Source organism: Schistocerca nitens, chromosome 5 (assembly GCF_023898315.1).
Source record: "Schistocerca nitens isolate TAMUIC-IGC-003100 chromosome 5, iqSchNite1.1, whole genome shotgun sequence".
In the NCBI taxonomy this organism is placed as follows: Eukaryota; Metazoa; Arthropoda; class Insecta; order Orthoptera; family Acrididae; genus Schistocerca; species Schistocerca nitens.
The window spans coordinates 710354537-710371645 of record NC_064618.1 but is presented as its reverse complement, the minus strand read 5'-3'; the positions used below and the strand labels follow the sequence as shown (position 1 = coordinate 710371645).

At 39.7% G+C, this 17109-nt stretch overlaps 1 pseudogene; it reads left to right on the top strand.

Annotated features, from left to right (window-relative positions):
- Nucleotides 1–4833: 4833 nt before the first annotated feature.
- Nucleotides 4834–4951, top strand: LOC126261326 (5S ribosomal RNA; annotated as a pseudogene).
- The last annotated feature ends 12158 nt before the right edge of the window (nucleotides 4952–17109 follow it).

Genomic DNA, 17109 nt, shown 5'->3' with positions numbered 1-17109 from the left:
TTTGGGGAGCAAAATAACTGATGATGGTCGAAGTAGAAAGGATATAAAATGTAGACTGGCAATGGGAAGGAAAGCGTTTCTGAAGAAAAAAAATTGTTAACATCGAGTATAGGTTTAAATGTCAGGAAGTCGTTTGTGAAAGTGTTTGTATGGAGTGTAGCCATGTATGGAAGTGAAACGTGGACGATAAATAGTTTAGACAAAAAGAGAATAGAAGCTTTTGAAAAGTGGTGCTACAGAAGAATGCTGAAGATTAGATGGGTAGATCACATAACTAATGAGGAGGTATTGAATAGAATTGGGGAGAAGAGGAGCTTGTGGCACAACTTGACTAGGAGAATGGATCGGTTGGTAGGACATGTTCTGAGACATCGAGGGATCACCAATTTAGTATTGGAGGACAGCGTGGAGGGTAAAAATCGTAGAGGGAGACCAAGAGATGAATACGCTAAGCAGATTCAGAAGGATGTAGGCTGCAGCAGGTACTGGGAGATGAAGAAGCTTGCACAGGATAGAGTAGCATGGAGAGCTGCATCAAACCAGTCTCAGGACTGAAGACCACAACAACAAAAATGGCTCTGAGCACTATGGGACTTAACATCTGTGGTCATCAGTCCCCTAGAACTTAGAACTACTTAAACCTAACTAATCTAAGGACATCACACACATCCATGCCCCAGGCAGGATTCGAACCTGCTACCGTACCAGTCGCGCGGTTCCGGACTGAGCGCCTAGAACCGCTAGACCACCGCGGCCGGCACCACAACAACAACAACAACATACACATATACAAGACAATGCCATCTTATGATATAAAAAAATTACAATTGTGGTTCTCTTCCTTAAATGATTAATTCTACGCGCCTTTTCTTCCTGGCAAGGGACCGATGGCCTTTGTGGTCTGGTCCCTTAAACCCCCTCAAACCAACCAACCAATCTTCCTGGCAAATTGGTTAATTACATCGTCAATAGGACAAATGTTAGGGTGAGTATTCAACAGAGTTAAGCCATTAAATCGATCCTCCTTAATTGTCGACCTCGAAGGTTCTCTATACAAGAAAACAGTAGAATATTCGCGACTATTCTCGAAAAAATGCCAAAAAAAATAACCTATCGAGATCACTAGAATGGCCGCGACTTTTCTCGTAGGTATGACAGAAACGTATAAAATACGATGACGCCGACGTGCGTGATACATAGGAAAGTACAACTACTCGATAACTCGATTCAGTCGAGTCGACTGACGAAACAAAAAGATCCAATAGCGTGCGGGCTGACTGGCGGGGGTGGCGCGGGTGGCATTGCGGGAGGCCCCGCAAGGGAGGAGGAGATTCGTGTTTAACGTTCCGTCGACAATGAGGTCATTAGGGACGGAGCGCAAGCTCGGAATAGGGAAGCATTGGGAAGCAAATCGGCCGCGCCCTTTCAAAGGAACCAACCCGGCATTTGCCTGAAACGATTCAGGGAAATTACGGAAAACCTAAATCAGGATGGCCGGAGACGGGTTTGAACGGTCTTCCTCCCGAATGCGAGTCCAGTGTGTTAACAACTGCGCCACCTCCCCCGGTCGCAAGGGAGGGGCGCGCGCCCCCCATAGGCATCCGTCACTGGATCCTGCAGGCCAGTAATGTGACGCTGAATCATTTCGTCCAGTGTGACCGATCCATCGTTCAGTAGTGCTTTGATTTAAAAATTCTCGCAGTTCCAGATGCCAATGTGGCGGTGCCCCATGCTGTGGTAAATGAAGTAGTTCGAATCAGTCTCCAACTGTGGGAAAAGAAAGTTCTCGAGCATATTGAGATATGTGTTTCCAGTAACAGTGATTTCGGCAAAGAAAAATGGACCATACATCTCTTCCCGTGAAACTGCCTAAAACGCATTAAATTTTGGAGAGTCCTTCTCATGTTGTACAACTTCATGCGGTTATTCAGTACCCCATATTCTCATATTATGACGGTTCACCTTTTCATCTAAATGAAATTTTGCCTCGTCACTAAAACTAAGCGTGGAAGAAAACTGTCTTGCCTAAAACGAAATTACAGAACTCCACACGTTGTTGTTTGTCACCTTCACGAAGATCTTGCAGCAACTGAATTTTGTATCGTTTCATGTGTAAACGTCGACGCAACACACGCCAGTCGGACATCGGGGACATGAGCTGTCGAGCTGCACGGCGAACGGATTACTGCGGACTCCTTGTGAAACTATGGCGGATGCATTCGACGTCTGTGCCAGACACTCGGTCAGGCTGAACGCCTTAGACACACTGTCCAGCGAGTGCAGCAGGGTGGAGGTTGCCTGATGTTTTGGGGTGGCATTATGGGAGAAGAAACACGCCGCTAGTGGTCATGGAAGGCGCCGTAACAGCTGTACGACACGTGAATGTCATCTTCCGACCGATAGTGCAACCATATCGGCAGTATACTGACGAGGCATTCGCGCCCCTATCGTGCACATCTTGTGAATAACTTCCTTCAGGATAACGACATCGTTCGACTAGAGTGGCCAGCATGTTCTCCAGACATGAACCCTACGAACATGCCTGGGATGGATTGAAAAGGGCTGTTTATGGACGACGTGACCCACCAACCACTCTGAGGGATCTACGCCGAATCGCCGTGAGGAGTGGGACAATCTGGACCAACATTGCCTTCATGAACTTCTGGATAGTATGCCACGACGAATACAGGCATGTATCAATACAAGAGGACGTGCTACTGCGCAAAACGTAGAACATAAAACGCTTTCTATTGTCTCGACACCAATTTTAATAGAACTGAAGTGGATACGCACACTGCTGCTACTTATCTGGAAGCATGTAAAATTCGAGAGTTTGCTCTTTCCACCATCACGTTCTTCACGTACATAGCTTATCTCAAATAACATAATAGTTATGGGACGAGGGGAGGTGAATTTGTGCATCTGAACTCTAAGCGACAAGCCGAAGGCACGTCGCGACCGCACCAGGGGAGCCCAGGTCCAGAGACGTCAACAGATGTCAGACAAGCTGTAACATGGCTTCCTACAGCACTTAGAAATTCGACAATAAATCACAGTCAAATAATAGAGCATATCTGAATACATCAGCGAAAGAAACTGGTAGACCTACCTAACATCATGTAGGGCCCCCCGCGAGCACGCAGAACTTCAGTAAAACGACTTGGCATGAACTTGACTAAAATCTGAAGTAGTGCTGGAAGGAATAGATACAATGAATCCTGCAGGCCGTCCATAGATTCGTAGAGTACGAGGAGGGGGAGATCTCTCTTGAACAGTACGTTGTAAGGCATCCCAAATATGCTCAATAACGTTCATGTCTGGGGAGTCTGGTGGCCAGTGGATGTGTTTAAAATCAGAATAGTGTTCCTGGAGTCACTCTGTAGCAATTCTGGACGTGTGGGGTGTCGCATTGTCTTGCTGGAATTGCCCAAGCCCTTCGGAAAGCACAATGGACGTGAATGGATGCAGATGATCAGACAGGATGCTTACGGACGTGTCACCTGTCAGAGTTATATGTAAACGTATCAGGGGACCCATATCACTCCAACTGCACACGTTCCACACCATAACAGAACCTCCACCAGCCTGAACAGTCCCCTATTGACATGCAGGGTCCATGTATTCATGAGGTTGTCTCCATAGCCATACATGTCCGCTCGATACAATTTGAAACGAAAGTCCGACATGTTCCCAGTCATCAACAATCCAATGACGGTGTTGACGGGTCCAGGCTAGGCGTAAAGCTTAGTGTCGTGCAGCTGCAGCAGTTTGCGGAAGGGTTGCACTTCTGTCACGTTGAACGATCCTCTTCAGTCTTCGTTGGTCCCGTTCTTGCAGGATCTTTTTCCAACTGCAGCGATGTCGGAGATTTGATGTTTTAGCGGATTCCTGATTTTCAAAGGTACACTCGTGAAATGGTCGTACAAGAAAATCCCCACTTCATCGCTACCTCGGAGATGCTGTATCCCATCGCTCGTGCGCCGACTATAACACCAAGTTCAAACTCACTAAAATCTTGCCATTGTAACAGCAGTAACCGATCTAACAACTGCGCCAGACAGTTGTCTTATATAGGCGTTGCCGATGGCAGCGCAGTATTCTGCCTGTTTACATACCTCTGTGAAACTTCCCGGCATATTAAAACTGTGTGCCGGACCGAGACTCGAACTCGGGACCTTTGCCTTTCGCGGGCAAGTGCTCTACCAACTGAGCTACCCAAGCACGACTCACGCCCGGTCTTCATAGCATTAATTCCACCAGTACCTCGTCTCCTACCTTCCAAACTTCACAGAAGCTCTCCTGCGAACCTTGCAGAACTAGCACTCCTGGAAGAAAGGATATTGCGGAGACATGGCTTAGCCACAGCCTGGGAGATGTTTCTAGAATGAAATTTTGACTCTACAGCGGAGTGTGCGGTGATATGAAACTTCCTGGCAGATTAAAACTGCTATGAGGACGGAGCGTGAGTCGTGCTTGGGTAGCTCAGTTGGTAGAGCACTTGCCCGCGAAAGGCAAAGGTCCCGAGTTCGAGTCTCGGTCCAGCACACAGTTTTAATCTGCCAGGAAGTTTTCATATCAGCGCACACTCCGCTGTAGAGTGAAAATTTCATTCTAGATACATGCCTCTGTATTTGAATACAGTTGCCTATACCAGTTTCTTTAGCACTTCAGTCTAGATAAATGAAACAAATCCAATGAAACAATAATATTTGCAAATCTTCAAACCTACAAAAGTTACTATTTGACAGTATTAAATACTTTCAAAATGATCTTTGAATTAACTGCTCTTAAATGCTCCGTGCGATTTCAACAAACTACAGTATATCTCAGATGGCCATCGGCCTTGCCGCACTGGTAACACCGGTTCCCATCAGATCACCGAAGTTCAGCGCTGTCGGGCTGGGCTAGCACTTGGATGGGTGACCATCTGGTCTGCCGAGAGCTGTTGGCAAGCGGGGTACACTAAGCCCTTGTCAAATAAACTGAGCTACTTCATCGAGAGGTGCCGGCTCCGGTCAAGAAACCTGACTTACGGCAGGGAGAGCGGTGTGCTGAGCACATGCCCCTCCGTATCCACATGCAGTGACGCCTGGTCCTTCGTGGCCTGTTTGGTCAGAGTTAAGTTATATCTCAGATGACAGTATTGGATTCTTCGTATCATCCCTTAAAGGCATTCATGTGTTATGGACTTACTACGGCTTTTGTTTCTTTTTACCATGCTAATGTCTGTTGGAACATTATATTCTTCATAATGACACACCAGCTGAATGTAGCATGAATACCTTATACCTTATCATACTCGTTTAGTTATTCAATGAGTATTTTAATATTTTGCCAGTAACTTTATTAAAATGTTGATTACAAAAGCTATTAAAACAATATAATTTGAAAGTGGTCAGTCGCATGTTTTAGCTGACAACACTATTCAAAAAAGAACAAAAAGACATTTCTATAAAACAGACATAAATAATTGATTAAATAATATTTTATCACAGTGTGTTGTCATTCAACGTGAGTGCACTTGTTCAAGAATACTAGCTTATTTATTTATGAGCAAACCTTTATTTGCAATTATTGTGTAAGGTCTGAGTGTGACCGAATGTTTACAACATCCTTTAGTTAAATATCGTTGTAATATACCAGTTTAGTGCAGAAAGTGGTTGAGTCAAATCATGTCTGCAGAACATAAGAACGACGTATTTTTGGTGGGGCTGACCTTAAGCCGATGGAAAAACAGCCAGTAGCGGAACACCGCTGGAGTCAAGTGGAGATGGACACCTTTCCGAGTGAAGAGCTCATGGCAGTGATTATGGACAGTTTACGTTAGGTTGTTGAAAAGACTGATATGCCTTTGGCACTGTGTGGTATTTGATCATGTAACTGATCTATTCTTTTTTGTTAGATATTCTGAACTTTTTTCACAACTGGAATACCTAATGTTACAAGTAAGTTTCCACCTGCCTTCTTATCTCTCTTTTTTGTACATCAATGAAAAAATTATCAGTACTGTGTAACTAATCATTGTTTAGTTTAATTTTAATTACTTTTGGTTTAGTTTTGCAGCTAGGTAGCAAAGTATGATCAATGCTGAAATTCTTCATTTATATAGATAAAATTTTTTAGAAGAATTAATATTTTTATAATCCCCAACCATTATCATAAATACTATCATTATCATTATCATTATCATAAAGATCCAGACCCACACCCAATTTTCTCTTTCCATACTTCATTCCTGTTACTGTAGTTGATGCTAATTTTTCTCCAATTGAAGCACCAAAAGCATGCCTTCTTTCCTTTGCAACTAACTGAAGTTCTTTATCTACTTCATGTCTTTTTTCTAAATTCTTATGATTGCTACATGCAATATCATATTGTTTTGCATGCTTCATGTAATTGATTTGTTTCTTGATCTCCTCTAACTAACCTTTTATCTAGTCTGGTAAAAAGGGCAGAGCATGCATAACCTCATAGATGCATCTCTGGCATTGGTAAATTATTTAAAGCCCAACTGACTAATCCCATCCTTTTCGTTTTTTCCAAAATGTGTGAGGAATATTACTGAGAATTCTGATTAGATGTGGAATTCCTTAGGGTTGTTGACTATGAAATCACTAAATTTATTTGTTACCATTTGTGTTATATGGACTTTTTCATTATGATAATTTTTATTTCCTACTAATTCTTCTTTATGAATTATTGCTAATAAATTGATGGACATCATTCATCCAGACATATTCATATTTTTCTCTTTGAGCCTTCACGTCTACTCTCATCCTTTTATTAAATATATGTATTTATCACGCCTAATTGATTTTATTTTATTTGCATTGTTACCAGAGTATAATGCTCCTGAATGGTACAACATATTCTCATAATATGCTAAGTCAGAACCAGTAAATCTTGTATTCATGTCATCCATAGAAATCGGTTTTTTACTTAAGAGATCCATTAAAAGGTGTGTTCCTTCATATGTCCTTTCATCTATAATTAATTTATCTCCATCTAATTTTACTGATCATTTGCCAACGAATTTAAATATATCAACGGGTCTTAATCCAAAAACTTTCTCTTCACTGTGGTTTATTTTTTTAGTGGTGTGCTTCTCTCTATTTTTCACCTCTTCTTTATAATTCGATAAATCTTGTATTTCTGAGTAATGTACGAGGGCAGTTCAATAAGTAATGCAACACATTTTTTTTCTCGGCCAATTTTGGTTGAAAAAACCGGAAATTTCTTGTGGAATATTTTCAAACATTCCCGCTTCGTCTCGTATAGTTTCATTGACTTCCGACAGGTGTCAGCCCTGTACGGAGCTGTTAAAATGGCGTCTGTAATGGATGTGCGTTGCAAACAACGGGCAGTGATCGAGTTTCTTTTGGCGGAAAACCAGGGCATCTCAGATATTCATAGGCGCTTGCAGAATTTCTACGGTGATCTGGCAGTGGACAAAAGCACGGTGAGTCGTTGGGCAAAGCGTGTGTCATCATCGCCGCAAGGTCAAGCAAGACTGTCTGATCTCCCGCGTGCGCGCCGGCCGTGCACAGCTGTGACTCCTGCAATGGCGGAGCGTGCGAACACACTCGTTCGAGATGATCGACGGATCACCATCAAACACCTCAGTGCTCAACTTGACATCTCTGTTGGTAGTGCTGTCACAATTGTTCGCCAGTTGGGATATTCAAAGGTTTGTTCCCGCTGGGTCCCTCGTTGTCTAACCGAACACCAAAAAGAGCAAAGAAGAACCATCTGTGTGGAATTGCTTGCTCGTCATGTGGCTGAGGGTGACAATTTCTTGTCAAAGATTGTTACAGGCGATGAAACATGGGTTCATCACTTCGAACCTGAAACAAAACGGCAATCAATGGAGTGGCGCCACACCCACTCCCCTACCAAGAAAAAGTTTAAAGCCATACCCTCAGCCGGTAAAGTCATGGTTACAGTCTTCTGGGACGCTGAAGGGGTTATTCTGTTCGATGTCCTTCCCCATGGTCAAACGATCAACTCTGAAGTGTATTGTGCTACTCTTCAGAAATTGAAGAAACGACTTCAGCGTGTTCGTAGGCACAAAAATCAGAACGAACTTCTCCTTCTTCATGACAACGCAAGACCTCACACAAGTCTTCGCACCTGAGAGGAGCTCACAAAACTTCAGTGGACTGTTCTTCCTCATGCACCCTACAGCCCCGATCTCGCACCGTCGGATTTCCATATGTTTGGCCCAATGAAGGACGCAATCCGTGGGACGCACTACGCGGATGATGAAGAAATTATTGATGCAGTACGACGTTGGCTCCGACATCGACCAGTGGAATGGTACCGTGCAGGCATACAGGCCCTCATTTCAAGGTGGCGTAAGGCCGTAGCATTGAATGGAGATTACGTTGAAAAATAGTGTTGTGTAGCTAAAAGATTGGGGAATAACCTGGTGTATTTCAATGCTGAATAAAACAAACCCTGTTTCAGAAAAAAAATGTATTGCATTACTTATTGAACTGCCCTCGTATAATCTCTTCTATCACCATCATATTGATCAATTGCTGGTATATTCTTCTGAATATTTACAAGGAACCATCAGCTTCTTGACTTCTCTGTTTCCTTCTATAGCTTCCAGTACATCATCACCAAAACCTTGAATTCGTTCTTTAACTTTCTCGATTACACCAACAAGAGGCTGATCGTCTTTTTTGTATTTTTCATACTGTGTTCTTAGTTGTTTCTTCCGATTTTAAATTCATTTTTTAAATTGTTTCTTTATCTTTCCATTTCATCTGGCTTTTTAACAACCTCTGACTCATATTTTGCAAATATTTATCAAAGCTAAAAAACATTATTTAATTGATGAATTAATTATCTTATGATGATAATTTCCTTCTTTAGGCTTCCTAGTCATGCTATTGTAAAAAAACCGAATTAGTTTGCATTCCAGCATTTACTACATTTAGCTTTAAAATCATCAAATTTTAAATCGCCACTAACAAATTCATGATACAGGTGGCTTAAATTTATATCATCTAGTCTAAAAATATTTTGAAAATTTATGTTATTCCTTGCTATTTGTTTTGGTATTTTCGAGTATGTCTTAGCGAAATAGAACAGTGTATCCCTTTATGCCTACCTACAGCAAAATATTCTCCAACTACATCCCGATTTTCAAGAATGAAATCGTCAAATATAATAATTTAACTATCTTGACATTCATCCAGTGGTATAATTTCATCATTATTTTCAATAAAAGTATATATTTTTATTATTTTATCCTCATTTTTTACATTGTTTGTAAATTCTAAGTATTTCAGTTGCCCTAAACTTTTTGAATAAACGTAAAAGTAATTGGTTTTATTCCAATGTAACCATGTTGGAGCTAGGATATAACTGTCATTCATTAATGTAGTTTTTCCACATCCACTTACTCCTATGATTGTACACTGAACACAATTTGGCAAAAAGCTTACTATGTTTATTTTTTTATTTCTTCTCTAGAATTCTTAATTTCGTTCAAAATCAGTTTTCATTTTTAAAATAATTTTTATTAAATGAGTATATTATTTCAATTGAGTGGTAAGTCATCTGTTCTCAAAAAAGGGCTGTGCCTCTATAAGGAAGTTGTAATAAAGTTTCACTAGTTCGTTTTGTATAATAATTCTAATGCCAAATATCACATTGAAAAATAATAAGTTATATTGTGATGGAGAAATGATAGAAATTCCTGTTGGACAGTACAACTTGAAAAATTTAGAACAATTTATTCACACAAAAAACCCTAATATTCACATTAAAGGAGATGAAATTTTGAATATAGTTGTTATTGAGAGCGATGTTAAATTATATATGGATATAAAAGATGGTATTGGAAGTGTGCTTGGATTTAGTGGTCAAACTATTAATGCCAATGAAAAAAACAATTGCTAATGATATGCCTAAGATTATATCATTCGAATTAGATAATGTAAATTTTAATTTAGCTAATGGAATGTTTGCAAAGTGTACTGATAATTTTCATCCAGAAACTAATATTATTACTTCTTTCTAGCCTAATGCTGAAGTTTTGGATCAATAATTTATGAACCGCATTGTCCTGTATGTATTCCAATTTTTGATACTAGTCAGGAATTAGAAATACCTATAACTGATGAAAATGGTAACTTGACTGACTTCAATGGTGCTACTACAACAATTATCCTAGAAATGGCTTAATAAATTTCTATCTTTAATAAGTAATGAATAAAATAGAGAGCTATTAGTTCTACTCATTCCCTGTGAATGCGAAGGCTGAAAACAAACTAAGTCATCCCAACAAGACCACAGAGATATATTGGAGATGATTGGATTCATCCTAATGATACTCAGCTGAACATGAGGTTTAGTATTATTGGAGCTGATGGTACAGATTATCCAACATATGATGAAAAATCCAATGTACAACTGATGGACAATTGCCTGATACAGCTGTTGGAGGTTATCACAACAAAGAATGGAAACAATATTTTGTCTATAATGGAACAACAGGATAGATGCAATTGCCTTCCTCTCTAGTCAATGAACAATGGAAAAATAAAATGTAAGAAAAATTAAGTACTTTCTCCTTTAGAAATATTTGGTGGATTTTTCAACGATTATAAAGAAATAATGTAGGATGGAGATTTAACTGTAATTTTTACATCGTCTTCAATTTGTGGAGATGCGAATCAAGGTGGCATTGAAATAAACGATACGCTTCCTAAGGAAGGTAAAATTATTGTAGAATCAATGTAAATTCGTGTTCCTGTGATTAGGTGTGAACCAGAATATTCACTTGAGTTAGAGCAAGAGAGATTAAAAAATTCCAAGAGTCCTATATCTTTCTTTGAAGCACATACCATAGAGATTGCTGGACTGAATGGAAAGCGAAATTTTGAATTAGATGTCACCAATTACTGCAACTCTGCAGAACTTGATATGTCTTATTTTGTTTTTGTTGTTTTCCAAACGAATCGAGAAAATAATCAGTTAATTGACTCTTCTTTATTCAGTCATGTTAAATTGCAGAATATCTATATAAATAACGGTGGAAATAAAGTTTTACCTCAAGAAATGTGGAATCTAGATCCTCCAGTTATCTGAAGGCATATTACTCTTTTCATTTTTAAGTGGGTCACACAGTTAAACAGAGATGTTTATGTAAATCTATTCAGTTTTATTGGGGATGATACTATTTTTGTTGTAAATATGTTTAGGAGAATAAATGTGTTAGCTTCTCAGTGAACAACAGTGAAACTGTATGCCACATTCAATGTAAAATATCGAATGATACTTCATACAGCATGAAAAACTTAACATATGATGCTCTGCATAGAATTCTGAGTGAAAATTTTTAAGCTTATAAATCTTTTAATCTTATTAAAATTTTATTCTGTATAAATGGAGACTACTTAATAGGCTCAATAATGCAAGAAATTCTAACTTGTCGTAAAATATGTGTAAGCTACATATAAATGTTTTATATAACACTACAAGTTGTTAATATTTGAATACCAGATACAGGGAGAACATTTGTACCAAGCTCAATAATGAGTTTAAGATTATCTTGCCAAAATTAATCAGCGGTTACGAATTTAATTATTTTGAGGAAGGAAATACTGAACTGAGATGCAAGGAAATGAAGAAAACTAAATATAACTATAATGAGTATCATTATCTAGAATTTTTGGTTTTAATTTTTTTATCGATGTAGTTTTGATCTAATTAACTACGATCTACCGGCTGTTATTCGCCCTCTTGAAAAATGTCTTTGGTTTCAGAAGAAAGGATGAGTACAACTAATGTATAGACCCGTTGTGCGCTAACTAGTCCCACTTACTACTACCCATGTAGCTCTTAAAACTCTTCACCAAAGTGAAAGAAACGGAAATTCAATCCTCACTTCTCACATGCAATGAAATGAAGGTCGCCTGGAGGTGATGGGACATCACACATTAAAAATGAAAAAAGAATGAGGAATCGCTCTAACAATGATATGGACAGAAAATGTGGAAAATCACTAACACAAGCGACTTGCAAAGCATAGATTGTTATGGCCCAGCGCCTGGGAACGGGTACCTCGGAAACGTCAAATCTGGTCACCTGTTGGCGTGGTAACGTCGCGAGCATATACGGAAAGTACCTAGAGGATGGTGAAACCACAAGTAGTTAAGGGGTTAGACATCACAGAAAGTAGAGGTCAGAGGCTTGCCTGCTCTGCAAAGTAGGTAGCTGGCGGCCTATGGCAAATTTGACAACAGAGTACAACGTTGGAGCAGGCACAAGATTTTCAGACCACACCATTCAGCACGCATTGTTGAACATGGGGCTTTGTAGTAGGCTGCCCCTACGTATTCTCACACTGTCCCAACAATAAAGTCAGTTACAGTTTCAGCAGACACGGGATAATGGAGATTGGCTCGTGGATCAATGATAACATGTCACCTGATCAGATGAATCACGTTTCTTGTTACACAAGCTACACGACCATCCAGGTGAATGGTTTCTCAACACATGCACTGTTTCTTATCCACAGAGATAAAGGGCCAAGTCTTGTACAGAAAAAGTGTGTCAGATTCAGTGTAGTAATGGGAATCAGCAGGATGTCAGGCGTCACTCGACAGCGAGTACACAACCAGCGCTCGTATGATGGCGACCACTGGATGAGATGTTACCACAGCAGCTTTGCATTGTATCCCTACCAAGTATATTCAGTTCATATCTGGATCAAAACAAACGAACGAATAATTTTCCGAAGTAACAGCGAGCACAGGGCTAGATGAGGACAGAGAGGTGCTCATGAAATGGAACCTATACCTTATTCGAAGCTCACAACAGTCTAGAAACGCAGTATGTGGACAGACTCCTCTGCCTCTCTACCGAGCCTATGGAAAGTTATTAAGGACGAGTGCATGTCAGAGCCAACAAGAAGGCAATACGCCTTCAGCATCACGTCATGTCAGAGACAGACGAGGATGAAGGAGAAAGAAAAAATTGGGAGGACTGCGCTCCTCAAGAGAGTCTGAAAGAAACAGAGAATAGAGTCAGATAGTCAGAGCTGCTGAAAGCTCTAAAAGGTACATAGTACTAAGGAACTGTTTGTTGTAGAGTGGGTACAGTACCAGTTAACAGTGATATTCCATATAGACGGAATGGTGCCATCAGATCACGGTCTCTGTATAAAGACTTGGTCCCTTTGTTGGTATGAAGTCCGATCTGTAAGAATAGTAGAAGGGAAGTCATTTTTAGGAAATAAACTAGTAATTGTAATGTACTTCTTGATGAGATCATTTCAAGCTATCTTCCAATCCTTCTCCTATTTTGCAAGGAGGAATAGCTAAGTCAAGACTATCTCTCACGCAGGCCAACCAGTTAATTCACTCCTAGCGAGCGCCTGTCGCTCAGTCCCTGACAACACCCACATTTGGGACGTGACAACTGTGCTCCTGAGGCATGCCATTGGGGATAGTATCATACTGTTGCGGGGCGAGAGGGGGGGGGGACATTCACTAGTATTTTGCGTGGTGCCTATGGTAGTAACCGATGGTGCCATGACAGCTGTGGACAACGTGAACTTTATTGAGAACCACCTGCATCCCTTCATGCTTGATGTTTCCTCCAAGGCGTTGGCATCTTCTAGTAGAATATTTGTCCATGTTATAACGCCAGAGTAATGATGCAGCAGTCTGACGAGCATGATAGTGAATTCACTATGTCTTTATCACCAATCACCTGGTCAGAACCCAGTGGAACACATCTGAGACACTATCGGTGCCAGCTCTAAGCTCACAAACCACCGTAACATACGGGAGTTTCGTGATCTGAGTGTAAACAACTGGTGCCACATATCTCCAGGAAACTTGACAAGAACTTGCCACGTAGAATCGTTGCTGTACTGCCATCCAAAGGTAGGCCCTATTAAGTGGGTGGCTCATCAGTGTTAATACTTAACCGTTAATTAAAAATACGTTTTATACATGGGGTTTTGCGTAAGACGTAAAGCACCTTTCATTTCGTGAACGGTGCCTTGGACAAATGATTCTACCCAAGAGATGCTAATTTTGCTCCATAATTAATTCTCTTAACTCTTATATCAGGCGAGGTACTGCAGCAAGTATGTTTTTTTTTTTTATGGAACGATATACTTCTTTTAACGGGCCTGCAAATCTCTTAAAAAGATATGTACAGTGATATAACACTTGTAAACTTTGAAACGTTTCGTAAAAGTATCCGAGAAATGTGTCCAAATTGAGGGACAAACACGTCAAGTGGATCTCTCGTACCAGCCTCAGTCGTTATAATTATGCAGCAAGAAGATGACATGACGAGGTGAGGGAGGGAAGTAATGAGACTGATACTTTACTACCAAAATTTTTATTTTTTTCCAAACAAGAATGTTATTCCCTTCAAGCTGTTTCCCTTTGGTGGCTGTACACCAGGGAATCGTTGTTCCCAGTCTTGGTTATAGATCTGAAAGGCTCCAACTTGTAGGACCTTCTGTAATAGATCTTTTAAGGGAAAAGAAAAATTCTGTATGGAATAAATGTGCCGAGTAGCGGCAAAGAATCAATTTACATACATGTGATAGGCTTAAGAGACAATATCTCAGATAATTTTTATTCCTAAAACAGAAGACAAAGACCTTCAGTCACTATTCTTCTGTTCTGTCTGTCAGAGTTTTGAGAGGAATATCTTAGCGTAATCTATCAGTCACTGTAAAATTATTTAGTTGATAAAGTAAGTCATCAAAAGTACCGGTGTTTTATTTAAAATGATCGTATATCGAAGCTACTGCTTCTGTCAAAACCAATTTGTATTTGTGAAATAATATTTTGCAGCAATCAGCGCGAAGATAATTGACACAGGATAGGGCCCGTTAATTAATATTTTACTAGCGTTCTCGTATTATAATATGTGGCCTTTCAGACCAGTAATCTGCATCTTTTAAATATCGATGTCTGATGTTTCATTGTCCGGCGACTGTTATTACAAAATAACATTTTGTTTTAATTACGAGAGCCATTATTCCTTCGAGGCTTTGCAAAAATCACTGAAAAGAGAGTCACCATAAAAGTCAAGCAAAGTTACGTTAATAATAAAACTTAAATCTGTTTGAGAGACCGCAACTCAAACCTATAATACGAATATTTATCTCATTTCACAAAAAAGCCAACCTTTACTTTAACATGTCGGTCACATAGTTTTGAATGTTTCCCAAAATGACGACTTTTTAAGGCATTTTTCAATTTTTGGAGAAGAAAAGAGCCACAAGGACACAGATCAGGTGAATACGAGGACTGTGGAACAACGGGAATGCCTTTTGAGTTCAAAAAGTCCGTGCTGGAAGTTGTCGTGTGACATGGGGCGTTGTCATGATGCAGCATCCACTTGTCTGCAATGTCTGGTCTCACTGGTTGCACTCTTTTCGAGAGCTTTTCAAGGACTTCTTGCAGGTGATAATTCATCTTGGAGGAACAATCTCACAAGAGCACGCACACGTTCGACGTTTTCATCAGTTTTTGAAGTTGAAGGTTCCTCTCAGCGAGGTTCATATTTAACGTGTTCTCGGCCTTCCAAAAATAATATGAGGCAGCGAAAAACTTGCGCTCTTGATAATGAATATCCCCCATAAGCCTGTTTCAACTTTTCAAAAATCACTCGCGGAATCCCAACTTTAATTTGATGACATAACGTTGCTCTAAATTGCATTGTTTCATTATCATAACACACAACAAAAACACAGCTTCACTGATAGCACCCCCAAAAATCACGTCGTAACCGTAACACCACTTACCTTAAACGGCAGTCGATGCTAACGTTATTTTTGGAAGTTGTGACCGAGAGATAAACTAATGAAAACAAAACAATCAAACTGGGATTCGTTACCACAACACTCCAGCAGAGTATAACTACGGTAAACAAGTGGGTCAGGGAACAGACGCTCTCCCAGCACAAAAGCAAGTTGTAACATTACATATTAATATCGGTCGCCAGCCTAATTAGGCGTTCTTGTGTCAAGCAATATAAAAAGTAGAAGGCTTCGTTGAGACCCGTTCACACCACAACACAGTAACCAAACCTTGCAGATAAATGTGCTACTAGCTAGCAAGACAGACAAACAAATGGCCAATGAGGTAGTAAACAGAAACATATGCCTCTCAACAATACATACCTAAAATGAACTAGGTACAACAATTATAAAACCAGTTACCGACACACATGAAACTATAGCAGTACTGAACAGGGAAAAGAATGAAATGATGCTGAATTTAAATGACCATACTCTATAACTTCATTGATTAGTACAGGATCTCTATGCCTGTGCATTAACCAACTTGCATTAGAATAGATAACACAGTAAACAGTTCTTTCTTAAACTTAATTTTAAGCAACTAAACAGAATGTAAATCTAACTACACTGGCTCTGAAGGAGCCTTTGTATTGGCATTAAGTAGCTAGTGTAGTACATATGGCCTCTTAACTTTCATGGTTTGAAGAACCATGCTCATTAAGAAAACAACACCAGTATGTATGAGAAATGGTAAGTATTCTTAATAATTTTTATTAATTACGTAAATAACAAACTATAATTCCTTAAATAATAAATGTGGTTTGATAAGCAGTCTTTTAACCTAATCAAAATATAGTTGGCTGTGCAAATGCCAACACAACAATAAATTCAAGTTATTTTCAGACAGCTTTTCAAGTAAGGCACATTGTTTGATAAAATAACTGTAGATTGACTTAAAATTGTACTGGAAGTGGAGGTTTTTTCAAATTATGATACTGAACTTTATCCAATATAACTCCACACGTTAGGTAACGATCACAACTATTTTTATAGCTACCAAATAAGTCTTTTCATAATACATGAGGACACTCAGAATGTAATTCATTAGGATGGGATTCCTGTCTAGGTTCGTGATTTGGGATAATCACTGGTGTAAGATTGAGTTTTTAGTAACACTACGATTATTATTAAAATCAACCAAATTTCACAAATAGCTGGTCCATTTACAGAGTGCCACATATAAACAGTTTATTGGAAGGCTGGTGGCACTGGTGGCACAATTTAGAGTGGCTATTAACCTGGCGTCAATGCATAGTAAT